The 19,848-nt window shown below is 42.4% G+C and overlaps 1 protein-coding gene across 6 annotated transcripts in view; it reads right to left on the reverse strand.

Annotated features, from left to right (window-relative positions):
* The window catches only part of Abca8b (ATP-binding cassette, sub-family A (ABC1), member 8b), a 64,069-nt gene extending 53,349 nt beyond the window's left edge, over positions 1-10,720 (reverse strand). For 2 of the 6 annotated variants that reach the window (NM_001362749.1, NM_013851.3), the window contains exon 1: positions 10,058-10,291. The gene's annotated coding sequence lies outside the window, so the exon portion shown is untranslated. Of the gene's footprint in view, positions 1-10,057 lie in introns of all 6 variants that reach the window. The other 4 variants (XM_006533460.4, XM_006533461.4, XM_006533459.4 and 1 more) reach the window with 3 other exon arrangements.
* Positions 10,721-19,848: the final 9,128 nt, after the last annotated feature.

A 19,848-nucleotide genomic window follows, 5' to 3' on the forward strand; every position in this document is an offset into this window, starting at 1 on the left:
AGCTACTCACATATACAGGAATTTAAAATGGTTTGGAAAGTAGACCAGGCTGTGGTTTTAGAGTATTGCATTATTCATGAGGTTAGCTAGAGCGGAACTCCCTAATTAGAACCATGACTTGGGTGTGAAAACCCTTGCCCCAGGAGTGTAAAGACCTCACACCTGGCTTCTAAGAATATGGCTGACCTTAGATAGAGCTGACTTTGTCTCAGTTGTTTTATTGCCCACTTCCTGCCAGTCTTTATGTTTGCATTCCTCTGTTTTGTGTAAGAGCCATTAAGCATCCAGAAACCTCATTGTACCTTGCCAATGTGTCACCTAACTTCCCTATTTTCTTCTGTATTAAAAGTTTGATGCTCGATTTGACAAATTACATTCAGATACAGCACACTCTCTGTGTCCATGTCTGTCTGTCACCCCCTTCTCACCAACTCCTTGCCCACCTGTAACTGGAACCCCCTGATTTCTTCCACAGATTGAGGGAGGCCGACTGGGGCTGGTCCGTGGCAGTCTAGGGACAGCACTTGCTTGCCAAGTGTTGCCTTGTATGCACACAATACAATGGAAGAAAACAAGAGACAGAGACAAGAGAGAGTTCTCAAAATGTTTTCCTCTACAGGCAAAAGATGCACAGGGACAGGGGTTCCCAAAAGGCCCAGACAAAGACCAGGACCATGACAAGGGAATGCAATAGAAGCCAGTGTCTACTAGAAGCAATCTCCAAATTCTCTAAACTGTATTCCCACTGAAGTTTCAGGCAAACTTACACTGCTGATGGGTAATGGGTACAAGCAGGAGAATAATAAAAGGTATGTGTGTGCCTGTGCCTGTGCCTGTGCCTGTGCCTGTGCCTGTGCCTGTGCCTGTGCCTGTGCCTGTGCCTGTGCCTGTGCCTGTGCCTGTGCCTGTGCCTGAGCCTGTGCCTGTGCCTCTGCGTCTGCGTCTGCGTCTGCCTGTGCTTGTGCCTGTGCCTGTGTCTGTGTCTGTGTGTGTGTATCTGTCTGTGTCTGTGTCGGTGTCTGTGTCTGTGTTTGTGTGTGTAGCTGTGTCTGTGTCTGTGTGTGTATCTATCTGTGTCTGTGTTTGTGTGTGTATCTGTCTGTGTGTCTGTGTCTGTGTGTGTATCTGTCTGTGTGTCTGTGTCTGTGTGTGTATCTGTCTGTGTTTGTGTGTGTATCTGTCTGTGTGTCTGTGTCTGTGTATGTGTGTGTATCTGTCTGTGTCTGTGCCTGTGCCTGTGTCTGTGTCGGTGTCGGTGTCTGTGTTTGTGTGTGTATCTGTCTGTCTATGTGTCTGTCTGTGTGTACATATGCATGTAGGGGGCCGGAAATTAATGATAAATGTATTCCCCAGTCACTACCCACCTTGTGCCTTAAGTCAAGGTCCTTCACTGAGCCTGCAGCTCTCAAAGTAGTCTAGGTTGGCTGGCCAGAGAGCCGAAGGGATCCTCATGTGTTTCACTTCTAACCCCCCTGCCCTGGGATTACACATATAGACCACCCATGTCTGGCTTCTGGGGACTGAATTCTGTTTGTGTTAGGGGAGACGAAGAAAACCACCCTTCCTTCATCAAAAGGCTTATTTATACTAAGCAAAAAAAAGGTGATTACCATTAGGATTGCTAAGTTTTGCAATAGGGACAGGGCATGGAATTAAGCTACACTGAGACCTCCCAGCAGGAACAAGGTAGGAACGGGTAGGAAAAAGAAAAGTGCAGAGGAAAAGCCCACCTCAAGGCTTAAGTCTTAAAGCTGACACTGAAGCTCAATCCAGAAAGGTCTCTGTTATATTTCAGGCACTGGGTTGAGCTGAAAGGTACCTTGCTTGATGGGGCTGAGATGAGAGAACGGAGAGAAATCTCCTCTGTGGTCCAAGTGTCCTTGAGAGTTAAGTGTAGGGGCTGGGAGATGGCTCAAAGGTTAAGTTCTTGCTGTATAAATATTATGACCGTAGTTCAGCTTGCATCCACATAAAAGCCTAGCGAGGCAGTGCACATCTGTTCCCCATGAGGCAGACAATGAGGAATGAAGAAACAGGTAGATTCCAGGGGATGCTGGCCAGCCAGCCTAGCCAAACAGTGAGCTCCGGATAATACTTAAATAAGGTGAGGCTGATCAGGGGAGGGCTGATGCTGACCTTAGGCCCTCACGAGAGTATGCAACTGTGCTATCTGTATCTCTGTCACACACACACACACACACACACACACACACACACACACAAACAGAGAGAGAGAGAGAGAGAGAGAGAGAGAGAGAGAGAGAGAGAGAGAGAGAAGCCTATCGAACCAGTGCACATCTGTAGTCTCCCCTCCCCCAGCCTGAAACCTGCTTGCTCAGGGGTGGAGCTTCCCGCTCAATCGTTCTGCCATGCCCACTGCTGGAACCTGCTGCTTTGCTCTTCGGAGCTGTGCACATGGTCACCCTGCTATTGGACCCCAAGACTAATTGGCGGGAATCGGGCCCCTTCCCCTGCTTTATAATTGCGTGCAGAACAGTAAAATTGAGCTTTGATCAGAATGCCTGTCTTAGCTACATTTCTTTATCTTGCCACCTAGACCCTCTTCTCTTCCAGGTTTCCAAAATGCCTTTCCAGGCTAGAACCCATGTTGTGATCTGCTGGCCTGACACAACACACATCTATACCCAATAAGGCAGAACGTGTTACTGTGTTTATGGAACAGAAACTGGGGAAAAAGAAAAAAATTGAGTTCCTTAGATTCATAGCAAGTACACACAAATATTTGCTGGCCAATCTGGGGCTGTGTAGAGGACAACCTATTGATTTATGTTGTATTGTATTGTACAGAAGGCAGCTGTCTTATCTATATACTGAATGCTCTTTAGATTTCTTCTGTAAATAGTCTAGCTTGGTAAGTCTGTTGAGTCACATTTGCTGCTAGTTCATCAACTTTGCTAATCTCAAATTGCCAACTGCACTTTGTACACCCATTTTGCTTCAGTTTTAACCCAATTTAACAGTTCTACCAACCTTGTATTTTGAGTGTATTTCTTATTTAGAAAGCACTTCTGGGGCTGAAGAGATGGCTCAGTGATTAGGGGCACACTTGTCGCTCTTACAGAGGAACCAGGCTCAGCTCCAGCACCCACACTGGGCAGCTCACAGTTATCTGTAACACCCTGTTCTGATCTCTATAGGCACCTGCACACGCATGGTATACATACTGCAAAGCTGGTCCATGCATTGTACACAAATAAAAATTCACTAAAAAAGGAAAGCATTTCCACGTTTTGAAAATTATATGAACATATCCTTCACTTTCTTCAAGTGGTTTTAACTGGTTTTTTTGTTTTGTTTTGTTTTGTTTTTTTTTTTTTTTGGTCAGTAAGCTGTGTATATACAGTGTGAGACCACAGGACCTAAGTAAGATGCTGTTGGCAACTGTGTTTCTTTTATATCTGTTAAGCAAATTGCCCTGGCATTGACTATTTAAGTTCTTTCCTTTCATTTTTGATTGTTTTTTATGTCTCCTCTCTCAAATGCTAGATATATGTGTGTGAGATTTTAAATAATCTATGCTTTCAAGTAGTTTTGTTGCATCAATTCTTATATGCAAGGCAGTTTGGAACTCCATAGTAAATGTTCCAAAATAGGAGGAAGGAGGACCTTCACGGTGGTCTTGACTGTCCTAACACCTTCCCTCTCTGTCAGACACCACCAACCCTTCACCAAGACATCTTATCTTCTTTCTGTGCCCTCTTCCATTGACCTGTGCAGATCTTGTTGGCTAGGATCTGAGGACCTGGCAGAATGGGGCAGACTGCAGTCTACAGACAACCTGACTTCAATTTCAGTGTACATTTATATACACGGATTTAACAAAGAAAGCAATGATCTAAAAAAGGCTGAGCTCTAAAACACATGGTCAGAAAAATATATCAATAAATGTCAGTAAGCCCATAGTAAATGTTGACAGAGCAGCCCTTTCCCAGAACTTTCTCAGGACAGAGCAGTTGAAATGCAATGGCCTGGCACGTACTATAGATTATATCTGGGAAAGCATGGAAGTGAGGCAGAAGGTCATATCCAGATTCAGGGTACACTGACCAGACTGGGTTCTACAGCTATGGTCTGACATCCAAGAAGGATAAACATGCCTTATAAATTGAATGTAAATATGTAACACAGGAGACACAAAATCACACCCAAGGAAATGCACCTGAGGTAAAAGGCTCTCTGCCTTTTTCACAGAGCCTCTCTCACAGTTCTCCAAGGTATTGTTCATCGTGGGCCATCCTTTTGACCAAGTTTTGACATTATCTTTTTTCTAATTCCAAACACTACTCCATTCACAATGAGGAAGGAATTCCTTTTCACCAGTGGAAGATAACCAGGAGAAATGCATGCCATTTGTGAGTCCTAATCTAAAGAAATGGTTGGATTTCTCTTGTCATTTCCCCTCTTTAGATGAGTTTGGAGATGGTGTACCAAGCGAGCAATAGCTGCAACCGTAAAATCTTAGAGCAGAGAGGCCAACCACTGGCCACACACATGGCTTAGCGAGCAAGAAATTAGATTTTATTGTATTTGAGTCAACATATGAATTTGGTTTGATTTATTCTCACGGCCCCACTAAACATGAACTAATGTGTTCTCATGAACCCATGTGAGAGATGTTTCTTATTGCAGAGGATAGTCTCTAGAGACTCCAACTGTTCAAAATGCTGAGAGACATAGACGGGGCAGCTACATCAGTCCCCTCCCAAGATGCAGGTAATGTCATAGCACAGGGGTCAAGGATGTAAGAGCCTGAGGATGAGGAGGAATGCTCTGAGGGGCTGGTTTGGAGCTGTGATAGAGCTGTTGTACAGGATAATAGCTGTGTTGATAATAGCTGGCCTGATGCATGACGCCACACAAGTGTGCATATGGGCAGTACTGATTTGACTCAATGGTTTAGGAAAAAATTAGACATGAAGTTGGGGGCGGGTATGTTGGGAATGAGTGGGGATGGCATAGAAAGAGCTTATAAATAAAACTAAGAGACTTAAAGAATGTTTAGGAAGGGAGGGAGAGAGGGAGAGGGAAGGAGGGTGTGTGTGTGTGTGTGTGTGTGTGTGGCTGCCAACTGCTAGTTTTACACACACACACCTTTCTCAGTCCATATGATCTTTCTCTCTCTCTCTCTCTCTCTCTCTGTCTGTCTGTCTCTGTCTCTCTCTCTCTTTCTCTCTCTCACACACTCACACAAACAGAGAGAGAGAGATTGAGAGACAGAGACAGAGAGACAGAGATAGAGATGGAGACAGACAAGACAGAAAATAAGTATTAATATGTTTCTGATTATAATACTTAAATACTTTAGAGCTAAATAATCATCGTTGAAGGCCTAATGTCTTGTATTCCTAATTTAATCAAGTTTTGGATGAAACTCACATAAGTACTTTATTACTCTCATTTTCTCATATGATATATCCTGATTAGAGTTTCCTCTTCCTCTGGTCCTCCCAGCTCCCCCCACCCCCACCTCCCCTTCTGGCCAGATCCACTCCCTTTCTGTCTCTCAGTAGAAAGGAGCAGGCTTCTAAGGGCGACTCAGAGATGCTACAAAACTCGAGTTCCTACTAAATTTATAGGAAAGGTTGCATCTATCCTGTTATGAAATTATTTTATGATTCATGCCATAGAACATGTGAGCTACAGAAGGTTGAGTCACTTCTGAGACTGATTAAAATAAAACAGGTTAATATTCATAAACTCACATGAACAGTCAGGGAAATAAAATGCTTTCTTCTCCCCATAAATAAACAAACCAACAAACAGAGTGTAATGAAACACCACCACCAACAACAAAAAAAATCCCCAAACAAAAAACAAAAACAAAAACAAAAACAAAAATCCATCTGCTGATTCATCATGGTCTGCCTCTGCATGCTCCGGGCTAGGTCTGTGTGACTCAGCAAAAACTTCAAATTCATGAAGAGCTGATCCCGCCCTCCTCTCTTGGGTGAGAAGAGCCCCGCTAAAACACTGCCCCAATCTAAGAGATATATGAACATTTCACCATCAGATGTGACATTCTCTGCACTATTGGTCAAGTCATTATTAGGAAATGGAATGTCCATTGTTTTCCTACTTTCCTGATGTTTTGATTCATAATTTGTATTGCATCTTATTTTTGCATTTTAGCAAATGCTTTACCATATCTTGGTATTTATATTTAATAGAATCTGCTACTGTCAACAGATTACATCAGTAAGCTAATTATTTTTAACTCTTGCTTGTGTCTTTAAAACCTTCATGTGTCAAGTTTTAAGTTCTTTTGTCTTTTGAGATAGGTTCTCTCTGTAAAACCTTGGCTGTACTGGAGCTCGATATGTAGAACAGGTAGGTCGGCCTCACACTCACAGAGATCCAACTGCCTCTGCCTTCTGAGTGTCACTTGATAGAACCTGTAGAGACCATAACCAAGGAATAGGCACAGCCCCCGGTTGAGGGGGTGGGGCCACCCACAAATCTCAAAAATTTTAAGCCAGAATTGTTCCTTTTTAAAGAAAATACAGGGACTGAGAGTGGAACAGAGACTGAATTAAAGGCCATCCAGACTGTCCCACCTATGGATTCATCCCATCTGCAGGCACCAAACCCAGACATTATTGCTGATGCCAGGAAGCACTTGCTGACAGAAGCCTGGTATAGCTGTCCCCAGAGAGGCTCTGCCAGAGCCTGACCAATACAGATGCAGATGCTCACAGCCAACCATTGGATATAGCATGGGGTCCCCAATGGAGGAGTTAGAGAAAGGACTGAAGGGGTTTGCAACCCCATAAGAAGAACCAACAGTATCAACCAAACAGACCCCAGGAACCTAAACCACTAACCAAAGAGTACACATGGGGAGACCCATGGCTCCAGCTACATATGTAGTAGAGGACTGTCTTATCTAGCATCAATGGGAGGGGATGCCCTTGGTCCTGTGGAGGCTTGATGATGCAGCATAGTGGGATGCTAGAGAGGTGAGATGGGAGGGGGTTGGGGGAAGCACCCTCATAGAGGTAGGGGAGGAGGATGGAATAGGGGGCTTGCAGAGGGGAAACTGGGAAATGGGAGAACATTTGAAATGTAAATAAACAAAATAACCAATAAAAGCAAGCAAGCAAGCTGACTACTGTTTTGACTACAGAAGGGAACAGTAATGCCATGGTAGATGTTGGAGGCCTGGGGTGTGTCTGCTTGCCCTCCTCTGACTCTGCTACTATTGTAGTAGAATTGAATGGTGAAAAGCTTAAGACACAGTGCCACTATCCCAGCTATGTAGTGTGTGTGTGTGTGTGTGTGTGTGTGTGTGTGTGTGTGTGTGTGTGTGTGTTTGGGTGGGGGGACGACTTGGATTTCTTAAAGCAACACAGACACCCCATGTTTCTCCCGGTTAACATTTGTCTGCACACACCTTTATCTAGCTCTTTACTTTAAAGCATTGGCTGACGTTTCAAATATTTGGTTCATAAAATACTGACAACTGTTCTGTTGTTTAAAACCTAATTAATAAATAATAATATTTTTAAAGTGAATTAAATTATGTATGAACCTTTGCTTTGGATAATCTCTCACTATGTTTTATTCTTATATTTGATTTTATTTACCTCTATTCTAATCATACTTTTTATATTCTTATCATTTTTTGCTGAGCTGTTAAATATTTTTTTCCTTTCCTCAATTTCCTGTCCTGTTCAAAGCACATTATAAAGGTATTCATATATCTTTAATGGTTGCTCTTAATTTTCCCAAAGAACTGTGATTTATTTTATGAAAATTTCACAGCTCTTATTACGATTTATCTTTTACAAATACTGTCTACATATATGAGCTCTCGGATAGATTCTAACTGATCCGGTTATTATACAGAAATGTGACTCAACTTTTAATCTGAAGTAAGCACAAATAGATTTATGTCTACGAATAATAATCTGTTATCTTTCCAGTGAATGGTCATTTCTGTGGTGAGGTGTTGTATCTGGGAGGCAGAGGTAGAAACTCCAGGTAGTGGCTCTGGACTGGCTTCATCTGGATTGGGAATTCATGATCCTTTGCCTTGTGTGTGAGGCAGTACGCAGGAGGGCATTCCAGGGGCTTTGCCCAGAACCGGCTGAAGAGAACAGCATTATTGTACTGCCATAGAGACTACTTAGCAGAACAGAACAAACTTTCCCACAGGTGTGCAGCAAACCACAGCTTTAGCTAATTCAACACCGAAGGAAGAGAGGGAAGATCATCTATAGGAGAGGGGGTGGGCAGGTGTGTTTGTGTGTAAATATCAGTGGGTGATTTGATAAGGGGATTTGCATATATATATATATATATATATATATATATATATATATATATAAATAATTAAATGGGAATGTAAAATTTCCTGCAGAAGATGTTTTAGTGCATAATAACACCACCTCCTGCTACAACTTCAACAATCAATACTATGCAAACATGCTCTGGTGAAACCTCTTCTGCAAACTAAGGGATGTAAATGCTCTTCAAAAGCATTTTTTTTTTCCTGAGGGAGGACACTGGATACCTAAGCTGAATCATGAAAGGGAAGGCTCCCCAGAATCCCATGCTTATCAGATTTCTGGGAAGCCAGGGGCGTGAATGGCCCGGGCTTTTGACCACAAAGTCAGTAGCTCCATGGTGAATACCATAAAATTGGTTCTAAGTCCTAAGAACTGAAGCGAGTGCTAGGGATGAACCCCACACGATGATCCACAGCAACAAGCTGGTGGGTCCTTACCAGAAGTGCTCCTCATGTTTACCACACACAGAGAGCTCACTCTCGTGGATTCTCTAGAGTCGAAGCTCAGGTGATAAGTCCTGGCCAGTCTAATGGGAGACACAATGGCTGAAGCAGGCTCAGGGGCTATTGCCACAGGAGGAACCTGCATAGGGCTGTTAAAGGAGGTCCCAGGCAAGGCAGACAGGCAAGAAAAGAAAGGAGACAACTCATGGAAAGAGAGAAGGAAGGAATGGATGCCAAGAGTGGAGCTGCATCAGGTTGGAGTGCCCACTGAGGGGCCGCTAAGGTGCCTCATGAGTTGTTCTCAGTCCGGATAATCCAGAGGGAACAACTTCTGAGGGGACTGTGTAGTCTGTTGGGGTGGCAGAGTTGTCTGAGTAGAGATCTCAATACAGAATCAGGCACAGCCCTGCAGGCAACTGCACTCTTGTCTGCAACTTCTCTGATTTTATTTGTAAATTAAAATCGCCTCCTTGTCTGTCCACTCCTGGTGTGTGTGTTCTGCGATTTGTAAAAATACTGAAGACATGAACCCTCCTTATCTGTGGCATAAATAATATCCAAAATGTTTAAGTGGGGGGGGGGGGGGGAGGAGGAGAAAGGGGAAGGGAGGGAGAGACAGACAGACAGACAGACAGACAGAGACAGAGACAGAGACAGAGACAGAGACAGAGACAGAGACAGAGACAGACAGAGACAGAGGGCGAGAGACTAAGTGTTTCTCCTCCCCTGTTGCCCTGGGAGGCTGACACTTCTGTGCTGAAGGATGAACATTCAAAGTTAGGCTGTGAGACAGGAGAGCCCTGCACATTTCACATTCTCATTTCCCCCACGGTGTCAGAACAGCCAGAGATCCAAGAACAGTCACAGCTTGCTATTCATCAAGTGTTCTGTGAACCCTCTCCGGAAGCAGTCTCAGAAAAGTTAACCCCAGATTGCCAAATTACATCATCAAAGCAAATAACTCCAGAGGCAGTACAAGCTTCCCACTCAATCCTGAAGTGTCTCAGCTTGACAGTCAGTCTGTTGGCCAATTTCAGCTCATTCGCACACTCATTTTATGGCTCAGCAGAACATCATGATATAAAGGTATATATTTTAATTGAATACCTTGCTCTATTTAATATTACACACCAGACACCAAAACATTTCAGAATAGCCCACTGATTTTTAAAAAACCAACTTTGACACAGATGGTTAGCATTCAGCTCATAAAACGGTTCATTTTTTTATTATAACAACAACAATAATAATCCCGATGCCCAAACAAATAAACCTGATAAGGAAAACAAAATCTCAGAAACTTACTTTCGGGAAATGCCAAGCAGGGACTCCAGCCGCACCATTTAATCACGGGCTCTGTTTAGAATAATAAAGTGAGACACCTTCCCCTCCCCCTATTCTCCAGCACCTTTCTAGAGTTTAACTGTTTGCTGTCCGTGAACGCGACTGGTGAAAGCTGCTCTCAGCGGGAGTTTATGATCTCAGCTCTGGGTTGGTCTTGCCAAACACCACGGACACGTGACCGCGCATGGCTGCTCCTCTTTTACCGCTGTGCAGCCAGCCCCCGCAGGGCGGTGCCAGTTATATTTGGTCACCTGGCCATGTGGCTGTATAACGGAGGAAATTCAATATTCCCAAGCTTGCAGGATGCCTAAGCTGGAGAGCAACATTTAATGCGTTGCTTTTAAACTGGAAGGTGGTAAATCAGAGAGCTGTGTTATCGGAGGAAAGCTTTCTCTCCACCCACAGCCCTGGGCTTCTGACTTCTTCACTCAGGATTTTCATTCTTATTTCTCAGTTTTGCTTTCATTTAGTTCTCTGGTGATTTTTTTCCAGTTCCCGCTGAGCTTTAGTCTTGACTGTTGATTTATGGAGTAGGTTTTAGGGTCTTCATTCTAGATACTGGAGACAATTATCTTGTATGTCCCTTCTGCTCCTGGAGGAAAGAGATAGACATCAAGGGTCTTCATCAAGTGCTGTCCATATTTCTGTTATTTTTGCAGCTTGATTGCCATTTGCTTAATAAACACTAATCATGGATTATGAATATGCTATTTTATTATATATTATTTTAATTATATATTACTGTGTACCATGCTATTATTTTTCTGACTGGTGTAACTGTGGCATTATTTACCTTGGGGGTATCCAACAGCTATATAATTGAACACCAAGCCTTCTCAATCAGAAGGAAATTGTGTTTGATATTCTAAACCTAGTCAACTCTCTGTGGATGTAGCGGTCATAGACCCTAGAGGAGAATGTACCACTGCTATTTTTCTTAAGCAATATAATTTCTAACTGCATTTTAAATACTTCTTATGCCTACAGTTGAATGTAGTTCTCATGCTTCTTCAAGAAGCTTCCTTTTGCATCTAACTGAGGCTACTACAAGGATCCATAACTGGTCGCCAAGAGGTACCCAGACCCAACACATTATGTACACCCATAATATAAGTTCAGGGAACATCCTGGAAGAAGGGATGTGAATCAGAGGACTAGGCTATATGGCTGCTGGACAATATCTTCTAGACAGGATTGCTGCTCCCGGGAGGTTGCAACAATATATCTGCCTAAAGGAAACTTACATAATGACAACCACAGCTGACATGCCAACAGGAAGAGGTAAAATTTCTAGGGTCTACTCCTAGATAAAGAGATATAGGCAACCAATGACTGGTGAGGAACGGAGAACCAGTGCTCTCCAGAAAAAAGTCTTGTAGTTCATCCAATCCCAAGTGGTCAGCCCTAAAGACGGGTACATATGAACAATGTTAAAAGACATTAGGGGTGTGTGTGTGTGTATGTGTGTGTATGTGTGTGTACAATAGAAATTAAGATGCCATGAATTTGAGAGGGAATTGAGTAGACACACAGGAAAAATTAGAGGGGAAATTATGTAAATGTAATACATGTATGAAATTCTCACACAATTAAAAAACAAATTCATTATACTGTTTTTTTTTGTTGTTGTTTGTTTGTTTTAGAGACAGGGTTTCTCTATGTATCACCGTAATTTTTATTTTAAAAAGGTTTATTTATTTTATCTTATGTGTTTGGGTGTTTTGGTTGTACGTCTGTGCATGCGCATACATCAAGTGCATACCTTGTGTCCGTGGGGTTAAGAATTGAGTCAAATCCCTTGGAACTGGAGTTACAGATTGCAGATTACCGTATGGGAACTGAATCTGGGTCCTCTGCAAGAGCAACTGTGCTCTTTATCCCTGAGCCACCTCTCCAGTCCCCAATCCACCTTATTATTATTTTTAACCAATGAACTTAAGCTTTTATTGGTTATTTTATATTTCAAATATTGTGCCCCTTCTGGTTTCTCCTCACAAACTACCCATCCCATCTCCCCTCCCCTTTGCTCTCTCATCCACTTACCCACCCACTCCTGCCTCACCACTCTAGCATCCTTTATGCTGACCCATCAAGCCTCCACAGGACCTGGAGCCTCCCCTCCCATTGTTGCCAGATAAGGCCATCCTCTGCTACATATGTAGCTGGAGCCATGGGGTCCCTCCATGTGTATTCTTTGTTGATGGTTTAGTACCTGGGAGCTCTGGGGATGGATCTCAAGGTGGGGTAGTGTCTAGATGGCCTTTTCTTTGGCCTCTGCTCCATGTTTTGTCCCTGCATTTCCTTTAGACAGGAAAAATTCTGTGTTAACATTTTTGACATGGGTGGGTCATGCCTATCTAATGGAGGTGGAGGGAGGGAGGGAGGGACCTGGGAGGGAGAGAGGTGGGGGAGGGAAAACGGGGGGGGGGCAGGAGCAGGTATGGGAAGAGACAGGAGAGAAATCCAGAGGGTCCAGAAAATGAATAGAAATATGTAGCAGTGGAGGTGGGGAACGGGGGGGGGGGGGGGGGGGCGGGGAGTGGCACTAGAAAGTCCCAGATTGCCTGGGAAGGGAGAGGCTCCCAGGACCCAACTGGGATAACATTAGCTTAAATACCCAACAAAGGGGAGATAAAGCCTGTAGAGATCACCATATTTTTTTTCTTTTTTTATTACATATTTTCCTCAATTACATTTCCAATGCTATCCCAAAAGTCCCCCATACCCTCCCCCCCACTTCCCTACCCACCCATTCCCATTTTTTTTGGGCCTGGCGTTCCCCTGTACTGGGGCATATAAAGTTTGCAAGTCCAATGGGCCTCTCTTTCCAGTGATGGCCGACTAGGCCATCTTTTGATATATATGCAGCTAGAGTCAAGAGCTCTGGGGTACTGGTTAGTTCATAATGTTGTTCCACCTATAGGGTTGCAGATCCCTTTAGCTCCTTGGGTACTTTCTCTAGCTCCTCCATTGGGAGCCCTGTGATCCATCTAATAGCTGACTGTGAGCATCCACTTCTGTGTTTGCTAGGCCCCTGCATAGTCTCACAAGAGACAGCTATATGTGAGTCCTTTCAGCAAAATCTTGCTAGTGTATGCAATGGTGTAGGCGTTTGGAAGCTGATTATGGGGTGGATCCCTGAATATGGCAGTCTCTAGATGGTCCATCCTTTCGTCACAGCTCCAAACTTTGTCTCTGTAACTCCTTCCATGGGTGTTTTGTTCCCAATTCTAAGAAGGGGCACAGTGTCCACACTTTTGTCTTCATTCTTCTTGAGTTTCATGCATTTAGCAAATTGTATCTTATATCTTGGGTATCCTAAGTTTTGGGCTAATATCCACTTATCAATGAGTACATATTGTGTGAGTTCCTTTGTGATTGTGTTACCTCACTCAGGATGATGCCCTCCAGGTCCATCCATTTGGCTAGGAATTTCATAAATTCATTCTTTTTAATAGCTGAGTAGTACTCCATTGTGTAAATGTACCACATTTTCTGTATCCATTCCTCTGTTGAGGGGCATCTGGGTTCTTTCCAGCTTCTGGCTATTATAAATAAGGCTGCTATGAACATAGTGGAGCATGTGTCCTTCTTATCGATTGGGACATCTTCTGGATATATGCCCAGGAGAGGTGTTGCTGGATCCTCTGGTAGCACTATGTCCAATTTTCTAAGGAACCGCCAGACTGATTTCCAGAGTGGTTGTACAAGCTTGCAATCCCACCAGCAATGGAGGAGTGTTCCTCTTTCTCCACATCCTCGCCAGCATCTGCTGTCACCTGAATTTTTGATCTTAGCCATTCTGACTGGTGTGAGGTGGAATCTCAGGGTTGTTTTGATTTGCATTTTCCTGATGATTAAGGATATTGAACATTTTTTTCAGGTGTTTCTCTGCCATTCGGTATTCCTCAGGTGAGAATTCTTTGTTCAGTTTGGAGCCCTATTTTTAAGAGGGTTATTTGATTTTCTGGAGTCCACCTTCTTGAGTTCTTTATATATATTGGATATTAGTCCTCTATCTGATTTAGGATAAGTAAGATCCTTTCCCAATCTGTTGGTGGTCTTTTTGTCTTATTGACGGGAGATCACCATATTTTTTAAAGACAAAATCTTTCATCTGAATCTGTAAGCTCACTGAATTGGCTAGAATGTCTAGGTAGCAAGCTGCAGAGATTCTCCTGTCTCTGGCTCCCTAGTCCTAAGATTAGAAACAGAAGTGTATTAATGCACCAGCACTTAGGTGAATCCTGGGGTGTAAACCTGGTCTCTTATGCATATCAGTCAAGCAGTTTATGCATTGAGCCATCTCCCCTGCTTTTAGTCACTAATTTGTAGTTTGATTCACTCATGGTCAGAGAATATTTAGCTTGATAATTTTTGTTAAGGCTTGTTTCTTGACTAAGGGAAGATCTTTACGACCATTCCATATGCACTTAAAGAGATTAGCAGCTAACTACTGTCTGGCTTGACAGACAGCATAACAACCAGGCCAGTAGGTGATACTGACAGGATAAGGTGTGATTCTGAAGTCTGGGTCCGTGAATCTGTCCCTTTAATCTGTCACCAACGATCCCAAGACCAGAGTATGAAATTAGTCATGTTTCTGTCTTAAGAATCATGTCAGCCATCAATTTAGGAAAACGCTTCAAAAATATAAATGCATGGTGTGTTTAAAGATGAATTTACAAAAAACACAAGCATGCATTATATAACATTCGTATTATATGAGAGAGAAGGACACACTGGGAATGAGAGGGGATGTGTATAGGCCTGCATGCTGCAATGCATCCGTGGACATCAGAGGACAGGTTCTCTCTTTCCAACATGTGGGTCATGGAAACTGAACTCTAGCCAACAATGCAACCATCAGCTGAGTCATCTCACCAGCCCTAGGTAAGATTATTTTAAAATGATTTAACTATTTTAAAGCTCACTTGCCTGACTCTTGCATCTACTACTATACTTACTTATTTTCTTACATAATGTGACAGATGTCTACAACAGAATAAGCATATAACAGAAAAGGACAGGAGCGCCCCTGCCACCCAGAGGGAGATATTAGTTTTCATTTTCAAGCAATACAAATGATACATTTGTTTACTATGTGTGTTATGGTACCCTGTGTATTAAAACCACAGAAGTATGTTGTTTTCCAATTTGTGTGTCAAAGTCAGAATGGGCCTTTTTAAAAGGATTTTTCTCTTTATTTTTTAAAATTAATGTGTTCTCTGAAACTTTTCATACATGTATGCAATGTATTTTGAGCATATTCAACTCTCACTCAATTTACCCCAGAGATCCACGGTAGCATACCACCTCCCCAACTTCATGTCTTGCCTTTTAAGCTGTTGATATCACCACCATCATCATCACCACCACCATTATATCATTGTCATTATCATTATTACCATTGAACCATTGATTCCAATTAGTGTTGCTGACCTGAGCGTGGATGCTGCACATATGCACATAAGCCTACCACATGAAGCATTGCCAACTTCCCCATCTAGGAACCTCCTGCATCAGGTGTATGCTGCTCCCACCCTTCAATAGAGAACTTATTGCATGGGTAACGCAGAGACGTGCTGAGAATAAGAAAAATGAGAGAACTCAACGCAACATGGGACATGTATATTAACCTGCCCACCATATCCCTAAGGGGAAAGAAAATGCTGTCTTCTGGGCACAACTGTCATACCCATGAACTCAGAGCAGCTGTGGCTACCTGCACACTTGCATAAAATCAAGCCAGTTAAGAATCCCATCGTGGATGGAAGTGGGGGAGCTACTGAGGTCCCAGCCTTAGCAGTTGATGAATCTTTTAGCAGTTGATGACTGCTGGGGGAGGGAGAGTCACTTTTCATTTTTATTATTTTTCTCTGATTTTTTGGCCATTTTACTCATAATCATAATTATTGTTGTAAATGTAACTTTTATTTGCCAGATGTAAGTGTCATCTTGGAGATTTGCTGCTGAATAAACCCACCCTTTCCAGCTCTTTCTGAACTCTGGCTGGCTGGTTCAACTCAGCCATTCTGGCCCAAATTCCTCTCCAAGCTGATGATTCAAACTGGCTTCTCTTGGCTTCTGACTGAAGTGCTCTGATTGGCTTCAAACTAACTCTGGCAATCTGTTTTAATATCTGGCTCCTCATTATCTGGCTTGTTGTACCTTCACCTATGTCTAACTTGTTCTCTATGCAACCCGTCTCTGTAAACCTGTCATATACACACCCCGCACCCCTTTTCCCCCTCTATGTTCTTAACTGGCCTCTCTTTCTTGTGTGTTATCGTGTAAGTTGGGAATGTTCTGTCTCTGATTCATTCTGTGAAATCTTTCTCTGAGTCGTCACTTTGTCACCCCTCAATTAGACCTCATTGTTTGGGATTAAAGATGTGAAGTAAAAGCATGTCTGTATTCCAGTCCCATCACACAGACCTAGGTCTTTGGATGTGATCTCTTGCCAGAGTAGCCATGTTACTCATTTAAAATTCCTCTACATATTGTGATCATAGTCACCTCCCCTCTACCTTTCCACATCCCCCACCCACTCGTGATGAGTAGCTCTGTCTCCTTAACTACTCCTGTCCTACTCACATCTATTGTTGATGCTAGTATAGGTTCTGTGCGTGGGTAGCCACAGATGCTGTGTGTTCCTGGCTGTGATGATGATGATGGTGGTAGTGGTGGTGGTGATAATCAGAAGACAGCTTTCACAATGCCCTTCTCTCCATTTCTTACCACCCTGTCCTTTGGAGGGCATGATACATGTGTCTTGTTTAGAGCTGTAGTTCTTGTCTCTTATGTTAACTACTGAATCTAAGTCTTTGGCAGAAGATGTTTCTTTGTTCTGTTTGGTTTCTGGGATAGTAACGTACACTATAGCCCATGTTGGCTTTGAATTATAGTTATCCTCTTGTCTCAGCCCTCCAAATACTGAAATTACAGGAGTAAATCACCACACCTGACAAAAACTCTTGGCTCAGGATCCCCCAAGATGAAGTTCTCAAACCAAGTTCTCAGCACAAAGATTTATTTGCACCAGAGGGACAGAGGTCAGAGATTAAGGACAAAGACAGGAAATGGAAGAATAGGGAGATGAGGAAGGGAACAAGGGAGAAGGGAGAAAAGGGGCAAGAGAGAGAAAGAGAGAAAGGGTATTTGTCCTGGATGGTCCTGAAGGACTGTCTCTAAATAGAAAGGAGACAGATGTGACACACAGGAAAATGGTGGTTTATAAAGGTAAAGGAGGAACCCTATGTTAGGATGAGGTGGACAAGTTAAGTAGGTGAACCAAATAGGGCTTTTGATTGCTGAACTTCAATGCTTTGATAGCTGAACCTTGGTAGTCAGCCTCAGGAGGAGAAAGTGGCCATACAAGGGAATAGACTTTGGGGTGTAATTTGTTTTTGTTTGTTTGTTTGTTTGTTTGTATAGCAAGGCAGAGGGAATTGGGGAGAAGGGCAAGGCCTGCCAGAGCCATGCTCACCAAGCTAAAGCTCACCAGAATCCTTCAACACCTGGGTGTTTTTCAAATCAATTTGAGCAAAATCTCATAAAAGCACACAATGAAAACGGTTTTAAATTTTATTTAAAATGTTTGTTATCAATTGGATTCTTAGTTCTACAAAATAATTTATTTTAATTGTTTATTGCCTTAGCAACTTCAACTCTCTAGTTTACAAAGTTTCCAACTTTGAGGATACTAAACATTTGACATTTTCCAATCTAGGCTAATAATAATCAATTATTAAAGAGCGATTTAGTGAGTAAATAGATTTTTTCCTTGAGATGGATCGCAAGAGCAAATAGGGCTTGGCTTCTTTGTAACATTTTTCTTACCTTTATCTCTGACTTCAGGCAAGGTTATTAGAAAAAAATAATTAACATCTGGCTATATTTAGTATTTAAAATATTTTATCACGGTAATATGTGTGGGTGTACTGTGTGTGAAGTGTGCTGTTATGGGTATAATGTGTGAATGTGTTTGGAAGTCAGATGTCAAGCTTGGCTGTCATCTGGGTGCCACCATCCTCTCTCCCCTATTTTTGGTATCGGGTGTCTCATCAAGTAGGCCAAGCTGGCTGGCCAGCAAACCCCAGGCACCTGTCTATCTTTACCTCCCCAGATCTGGGATAAAAGTGAATACCACCACACCTGGCCTCTTTGTTTGTTTAATATAGGTTCTAGGGGTTGAATTCATTACTTAAGCTTTCCAGGCAAACACTGTACCTATGCGCCTTCTCCCAGGCTCTGTCTTTTTTTCTTCTGGATATCCTGCATTATTATGTATACCAGGTAAATTAAAATACTGCTTTAGATACACACAAGACAGTTAATGTTTCTCTTATTTTCTCCTGTTAATCGTCTTAACATTTAAATCATTAAAACCTGCTGAATGAACACAAAACTTTAGAGGTACATCTAGCTTTTATCCACAGACTAAGCCGACTGACACATTAGGAACAAAAATTCAAAGGTAGCCTTGACTGGCTACTAAAATACAAGCCAGTTGCAATACAAACAGCACCATCTCAAGGGAATTTGTGAAAATATGAAAAACAAAATCAATGACAACAACCTACTACTTTCCACAACCTACCTCAATTATGGATGGATATTATGATCACATACTGCCTGATATTTGCTTAAACAGTGGACTATTTAGATGATAGGCATCCCACTGCAGCAGAAAAAAGCACCTGTCAGCAAGCAATAGTGCAACAGAAGAAGAACATAAGCCACAGAAAGAGTTTAAATAAACTTCAATAATAAATAAACTCTAAATAAACTTCAATAGAGGTACTTACTACATATACTGTACTCTTTAATGGCTACTCCAAAAGTTTTGAAGTACAAATAACAGTGGAGCTATATGCACCATAGGATTTCAGTGATCATGGTAAATTATATATTTGTTTCAACATTAAGATGAAAAAGAGATGAAGCAAGAATTTCTCTTGAAACAGAAGACAAGTCTTTACCAAGTTGTTTAAATGAATGTGTCTGTGGGGTTTTTTTTTCCATGTGTGAACTCTTTCTTTTTTATTGACATCAAAGTGATACATAAGGCTTTAAAATATTATTTTGGGTGATAGATGGATGACTCAGCAGTCAAGACAAGTTCATTCCCAGGTAGAGCCCAGATCACATGGCTGAAAGCTTGCTTTAATTACTGTAATGGGAAGATCCTATGCCTCTGGTCTCCTTGGGAACTGACATGCACATGGAGATATCTATACCCATACACAGACATACTAACATCATCTAACTAAAGATAAAACAAATTTCAAATAAACAACTTCAACACATAGCTGATTTGTTTCCTGAAATAGTTCATTCCTAGAACCCACTGTCGTAGCATCTCAGGCTTACTTCTAGAATTCTTCTTCACTATGAATTTGTTCATGTACCTGAAGGCAGGCATGTTGGCAAAGACATTTACACATTCCTTACATTTGCAGAGTCTCTCCCTAGTGTTTCATTCACATCCTCAATGATGACAGAAACATGAAAATGTTAAATTGTGGGATGCTTTGCCTGAAAAAGTGTCTTCCATGCCTTGAGACACTTGAAAACATGGTCCACAGTGGTGGAATTGTCTATGAAGCTTCAGGATATGCTGCCTCGCTGGAGGAAACGCATCATTGGGGGTGGGTTTTGAGAGTTTAAAGCATTACACCATTTCCAGCTTCCACTCTCTACTTCATAATTTAGGAAGAGGATGTGAGCTGCCAGCTTCCTGACTCAGA

This window comes from Mus musculus, chromosome 11 (genome assembly GCF_000001635.26).
Source record: "Mus musculus strain C57BL/6J chromosome 11, GRCm38.p6 C57BL/6J".
Taxonomy (NCBI): Eukaryota; Metazoa; Chordata; class Mammalia; order Rodentia; family Muridae; genus Mus; species Mus musculus.